Genomic DNA, 7,920 nt, shown 5'->3' with positions numbered 1-7,920 from the left:
TTCGTTAGCTTCACGTGTACCAAACTCGGTAATAGGGGACGCGAACAGATGACAATGGTAAATGACACCCAAACATGACAATCATGACATGTGTATCATGTAAGAACATGACTATATGCCGCACCGTGATGTGGTCGCGGCTGTTTCGCTAGCTTCGCATATGCCAAATTTTGTATTACGTGACGTCAATGAATGAGGAAGGTATGCGACTGGGGCAATCATGATAATCATGAGATGCTTGTCAGGTGAAAACATGACTACATACCGCGGTCTACGTGCCAAAATATTTCAACGAGATGTGGTGCGCGTGCTCGCCGGCGTTCATTTCGTCACAATCTGCCGGCGTTGCCACGCCAGGTGCCGGTCTTGCCAAATACTCACAGGCAAGCACCACGCTGCGTTGCTTTGACGCATGCGGGTCTCAGCGCGTCTGGCGTCCTCCCGTCACAAAAAGAGGGAGACGCTGTGTTGTCTGGCTAACGCATCAGCACGAAGTGCTACATGTCGCATTTCGTGCCAGTTCCTGTCGAGCCACACCGACGGACGCTGGTCACGCTTAGCTTCAGACTACAGAGTGCTCGCATTTAGCTAACGCAGCGTCGCTGTGCCCAGCGTGCGCCCGCGTCAATGCTACGGATGGGTATACTAGGCCCTTCATGACGCGCTCGCGGCTGTTTTGCTAACTCCACATATACCAAATTTGGTGTCATGTGACGTCAATGGATGACAAAAGTACATGACTGGTGCAAACATGATTCATGACACGCGTACCATGTCAGAACATGACAACACACCTCGCTCATAGCGTGCTCGCGGCCGTTTCGTTAGCTCCCCATATACTAAATTTGGTATCACGTGACATGTTAGATGACGAAGGTAAACGACATATCCAGACATAAGAATCCTGACACGAAAGTGTATACACGGAATCATTCACCTCAAACTTTTTACAGTATGCTTATTTTAGAGTGACATATCAACCTTCCTCATTCGTGCTTCGCGTATCATCGATTTCCACTGCCAATTTTTGTATGTACGGTCAGCTCTGTCATTCCTGTTTTCAATGCGTAGCATTTCTTAGCGAACTTCAATGACATTGAGCGTATCTATCTATCTATCTATCTATCTATCTATCTATCTATCTATCTATCTATCTATCTATCTATCTATCTATCTATCTATCTATCTATCTATCTATCTATCTATCTATCTATCTATCTATCTATCTATCTATAACTATATACCTGTCCACCTACGACTTTTAGCTCTTCTGGCCGTTTTGATAATGTTATAAATACCAAACTTGGTATGTCATAACAATACTGTATGAATAACATATTTCACTAGTTACAACCATAAAATTATGATATCTATGTCATAAATGTCATGATTTACATTTTCTGGTCTTGCCGCTCTTGCGGTAGTTTCGTTCACATGAAATGTTGCCAAACTGGCATGGTATGGCATGATTGCATGGCGAACACAAGCTACAGAGCCTTACACGAAAAACATGACATGCCTGTCATGTAACAACATGACTACATGCCACGCTTACGATGCGCTCGTGGCCGTCGCGCTAGCATTACGTATACCAAATTTGGTATTACAGTACATGAATGGATTGCGAAGGTACGTGACTGGTGCAAGCATGATAATCTTGAGATTCATGTCATGTAAAAACAAGGCTACATGCCACGCTCACGATGCGTGGGCGGCCATTTCGCGAGCTTCACTTATGCCAAATTGGGTATTACGGGACGTGAATTAATGACTAAGGTATGATATGGTGCAAACATGAAAAACATGAGAACTTTCTTATGTAACAACATTACTACATGCTAAGCTCATGATGCACTACGGTCATTTCGCTAAATTCACCTGTACCAAACTCGGTGTCACACGACGCGAACGGACGACACAGGTAAATGACATATCTAACCATGATAATCACGACATGCGTGTCATGCGACAACTTGACTACATGTCACACTGATGATTTGCTCTAGGCCGGTTCGCTAGCTTCACATATGCCAAAAAGGTGTTACGTGACGTCAATGGATGACGAAGGTATGTGACTGGGGCAAACATGATAATCATAAGAAGCATGTCACGTGAGAGTGAGGGAGAACAACTTTATTAGTTCATGTGAGAACGTGACTACACGCCACAGTCAAGGCGTCAATAAATTTTGACGTGACGCGGTGCGCGTGCTCGCCGGCGTTCAATTCGTCGAGTGTCGCCGGGGTTGCCACGCCAGGCACCAGTCCTGCTATATACTCGCAGATGCGCGCCGCGCTGCGTTGCTTGGACGCATGCGCGTTACGGTGCGTTGCATCCCTCCATCCCCAAAAGAGGCAGACGCATTGCTGTCTGGGTAACGCATTGGCGCCAAATGCAGCATGTCGCATTTCGTGCCGATTACCGTCGGGCCGCGTCGACGGACGCTGGTCGCGCCTGGCGTGAGACTGTAGAGTGCTCGCGTTTTGCTAACGTATCTTCATTGTGGCCAGCGTGCGTTCACGTCAACGCTACAAAGGAGTATATTAGGCCCTTCAAGACGGGCTTGCGACCGTTTTGCTAGCTGCACATATAGTAATTTGGTATCGTGTGCCGTGAATAGGCGACGAAGGTAAAGGACACATCGAAGCACAATAATCATGGCACAAAGGTGATGTAAAGCATGATTTACCTCCGCCTCGTAACGTTTTGCTGATTTTAAGATGATATATCAAAATTTCTCACTTGTGCTTTGCAAATCATCGATTCCCACTGTACGTGGGATATGCCAGTTTTTTTAGAGAATTGTATGCCTATAACATTAGGTTCACTTCAGCTCAAACGCAAAGTTCTTAATTGGGGTTTTTAGGGGCAAAGCTCCTTAAGCTTTGGGTTTGTCTCTTCTAGCTTGTCGTGGTTCGCGACCACTTAGTTCGATGACTCACTGAGCAGGTGCGGACAGACAGACAGACAGACAGACATACAGACAGACAGACAGGCAGACAGACAGACAGATGAATGGACGGTTGGATAGACGAACGACCACACAGAAAGGCGAACGGATGAACAGACAGACAGACAGACGGACAGACAGACAGACAGATAGACACACAGACATGAAGACGGTCGGACGGACAGAAAGACGCATGACAGACGCACGGACGGGCGCATGGAAGCAAGAGCGAACGAAAGCAAGAAAGAATGGACGAACAGAAGCACGGAAACGAGGATGGAGGCACGGACGAACGGAATCAAGAACGAGCGAACGGAAAGAAGCATGGAGGAGCACATGGACGCTTCGCTCCACTCAGTCATTCACTCCGTGGATATGCTGCGATTTTTTTTATTGATTGGCAAGCATGTATTGCCGCTGAATGCACGCTAATTAATGGGTTAGGGAGTTCGCAGCACTATCAGAATTAATGTTGCATGGTTCCACTTTAAAGGAGTAATAGCTTGCCACAGTGAGTTCGCACTGAGTTTTGTTTATGGATGAATTGAGTGGTGAAGGTTACCCTTGCGAAGACAGCCCCTTGCATGAGCACCTGGAAGCGCTCGCTGAATGCGGAGCACAGGTGGTTCATATAGCACGTGAACACGGCCTCTCCAACACAGGTGGCCACGAACAGAAGCACCGCCGATGTCAGTCTATCTGTGCCCGCGATGAGGCTCCTGCGGAAAGTTTCTTACCATGAGCACTTATTTTAGCTTATACACAGATACCTCTGAGCACAGTTTTTAAAATATGCGAATGCACACAGTTAGGAGGCGAGCCAATGAATGTTGCTGGCTGTCTCATGGATGCATTCGGAATACTTTTTTTTAGGCTGCCCTTCATTGTCTATTCAGTCAACTAGCTCTTGAAACAACTAAACTTGGGAAAAATTGAATAAGAAAGCTCAGGAATGGTTTGCAAAGTGTCCCTTTCAAATGTTTCTAACTTTGAGCATCTATCTATCTATCTATCTATCTATCTATCTATCTATCTATCTATCTATCTATCTATCTATCTATCTATCTATCTATCTATCTATCTATCTATCTATCTATCTATCTATCTATCTATCTATCTATCTATCTATCTATCTATCTAGCCACCTACGTCTAGGTGCAATCGCGATGAACCCCTCCACATGGGGTAAATCAAAGTTTGTATGGGAGATTAAGATGGTTTTACCAATGTGACTTTGATTATGACATGAATAATGCTACAATCCCGTCGTGTACGTCGTCAAAACTCCTCCGCCAGACGTGAGGCAAATACCTACGAGCTGGTATTTGCCACTAGTACGCTGGTACTGGCGATTGACAATTAATTTCTGCCCAAAAATGTTAAAAACAAGAGTAATTTTAACGAGTAAACGTTAGGAAAAAAACTGGCAGATCTCACGTACAGTGGGAATCGATGACATGCAAAGCATGAATGAGAAAGGTTTATATGTTACTTTAAAATCAGCACAATTACGTTACGAGGTGGAAGTAAATGGTGCCATACATGACTTCCGTGTCATGATTATCTTGTTTTGATAGGTGTGTGATTTACTTTAGTCATCTCTTCACGTCACGGGATACCGAGTTTAGTCTATGTGGAGCTAGCAAAACGGTGCGAGCACGCAATTAGCGTGGTATGTTGTCATGTTCTTACATGACACGCGTGTCAGGATTATCATGTTCGCACCAGTCATATATTTCGTCATCCATCGACGTCTCGTAACACCAAATTTGGTATATATGGAGCTGGCAAGACGCCCGCGAGTGCATCATGAAGGGCCCAATATACTCCAATGTAGCGTTGACGCGCGCGCACGCTGGACACAGCCACACTGACTTAGCGAAACCGGAGCACTCTATAATCTGACGCCAGGCGTGACTGGCGCGACGAGCGTCCGTTAGCGCGGCCCAACGGCAACCAGCGCGAAATTCGCGCTAATGCGTTATCCAGACAACCCAGAGCCTCCCTCTTTTTGTGACGGAGGGACGCTGGACACGCTGAAACGCACACGAGCCAAAGCAATGCAGCACACTGCGCGCCTGTGAGTATATGACAGGACCGGTGCCTGGCATGGCAACGCCAGCATGACGCGACAAAATGAACGAAGGCGAGGACGCGCACCGCGTCACGTCTAAATGTGTTGACGCCTTGACTGGGGCTTGTAGTCATGTCTTAAAATGACACGCATCTCATAATTATCATGTTTGCACCAGTCACATACCGTCGTCATCCATTGACGTGACATATTACCAAATTTGGCATTTATGAAGCAAGCTAAACGACTTGAAGCGCATCATGAGTGTGGCATGCAGTCATGTTGTTACATGACAAGCATGTCGTGAATATCATGTTTCGATGTGTCATTTTCCTATGTCGTCCGTTCGCGTCGCGTAATACCGAGTTTGGTACACGTGAAGATAGCGATACGGCCGCGAGTGCACCATGAGCGTCGCATGTAGTCGTGTTGTCACATGACAGGCATCTCATGCTTATCATGTTTGCACCAGTACCATACCTTTTTCATCCTTTAACGGCCCGTAATACCAAATTTAGTATATGTAAAGCTAGCGAAACGACTGCCAGCGCTTCAGGATCGTGGCATGAATTCATCTTGTTAGATGACACGCATCTAATGATTATCATGTTTGCACCAGTCACATAGCTTCGTCAACCATTTACGTACCGTAATATCCAATTTGGTATATGTGACGCGAGCAAAACGCCCTCGAGTGCATCATGGGCGTCGCATGTAGTCATGTTGTTACATGCCACGCATGTCATGATTATCGGGTAAGTGTTCATCACTGGTGTTCGCCATGCAGCCATGTCATAGCGTACTAGTTTAGCAACATGCCATTTGAACGAAAGCACCGCCAGAGCTGCAGAACCATAAAGTGTAAATTATTACATTCATGACATACATGTCATTATTTTCATGTCATGACTACTCAAATATGTTCTTCATACAATCATGCCATACCAAGTTAGGTATCGATACCATTATCGAAACAGCCGCAAGAGCTAAAAGTCGTAGGCGGCTAGATAGATAGATAGATAGATAGATAGATAGATAGATAGATAGATAGATAGATAGATAGATAGATAGATAGATAGATAGATAGATAGGTACGCTCAAAGTCGCCGAAATTCGCTAAAAAATGCTTCGAATTTAAAAGCTCACTTCAGCAGCGTTGACCCGACGAATGCTAATAAATATTGCCCAGCTCTCGAACACCAGTGTTCTGCGTAACAGTCAAGTATTCTACCAGAGCCCCGTTTGTTCCCAGAACAGCTTTTGAAATTGAGCCTACATTGTTCGCGAAATAACAATTTTGGTTGCAATGCTTCTTATCCAAGATTGTAATCATATCTTATGTAGTAATAGAATATAGCCGTCACTTAGCGCTAACGTCTATTTTTTTTATTGCAACTTAGACTTGCCCTCAAAGCATAATTTTTTTGGGTGTACGTGTATTGTAGTTAGGCGCCATGTGTTGAAGTTAATTTATGTAGCAGTGTCCAGGGCCGCCATTTGCCTTTTCCATGATGCTGCTGTGCATGCGCCTTTCCCCAGCGGACAAGTCGTGAAACGACTCTTGGTCTCGGAGGCCTTCGTTATAGCAATGCTAATTTTCTCGGCCCCTACCAAACCTTAGCCAAATGCCAGAGCGCATCACAAAAAAAACGGAAAAGACGGATTCTCGCGAGCTCCCACGCTCCATATCAGCTTACGGCTTCTATCATTCTTCTTGTATATGTTCTCGTTGGCATTGTTATGCAACTGTAAATAAGTGATTGCATAAAACACATGCGGCTGTTTAACGTATGTCTGCGTGCATTTGTACCTATTTTAGCGCCGTTTCGTTACATCTCGCCCAATAAAACACGACAAGACAGTCCCCTTCAATCCACATGCTTTCTATAGTATCGAATCCCAAGGTACCTGGGATCAGCAAGCCAAAGTAATTATGACTGCTACAAATGTCTGAGAAATAAAAATATACCTCGAGTTTGTGCCATCTCTAGCTTTTGCGCACTATGATCGCATTCTTTTAACATTCCATGCGCAAACGACGACACCCACATCTGCAGGACCACGACGATGTTGGTCGTTATGCGGTGAAGAGCATTTTGCTAGCGGCAGCACAAGCAATGAGCACTGCGACTACTTTATGGCTGCGTGAACCGCCATGAGGGAAGCCCACGCGGGAAGCGGGGCAGCTCTAGGAGAAAAGTGTGCCTAGGTACGGCAGTCGGCGTGTAACGTGATATATGCACATACATACACCACAACGTGGTTGGATAGATAGGAACTGTGGTGGCTCAGTTGACCGAGTATCGAACGCGTTATTCGGAGGTTGCCGAATTGGTCCCTGACCAGGACAATAATCTTTTCGTCAACTTTTCTATCTTCACATACACATAACGATTTGGTCTAATACCTTCCCTTATACTTTGCTTGGCATTGTCTGTTAGATCTCATTATTATTGTGTCAAAACACGAAAACACGAGCCCTTAAATACACACCTCTTTCCTTTAAATATATATATATATATATATATATATATATATATATATATATATATATATATATATATATTTAAAGGAAAGTAGATGCGCTTTGACATAACAATTGTTTATTGTGCCGACGTTTCGACGGGAACCGCGTCTTTTTCAAGGCATAATACTATTTACACATGTTCCGTGTCTTCTTATAGCCTGTCGAGACAGGAGGGAAGGGGTCAAATGAGAGAGAGAGGGGAAAAAAATACAGCGAAACGGGAGGACAAACAATAAATAAAATATAAAAAATCTAGGAGAAGAAGCAAGACCGACACGGCGTAATTAGAAAGGGGCAGCATTTCAACAGAGTAGGGCAGAGGTAGATGAGCAATGTCATCATTGTCAACAATACTTCCCCCGCACCCAC

The sequence above is a fragment of the Rhipicephalus microplus genome, chromosome 9, assembly GCF_043290135.1.
Source record: "Rhipicephalus microplus isolate Deutch F79 chromosome 9, USDA_Rmic, whole genome shotgun sequence".
Classification (NCBI taxonomy): Eukaryota; Metazoa; Arthropoda; class Arachnida; order Ixodida; family Ixodidae; genus Rhipicephalus; species Rhipicephalus microplus.
The sequence above is the reverse complement of the archived record's forward strand: the minus strand, read 5'-3'. Positions refer to the sequence as shown.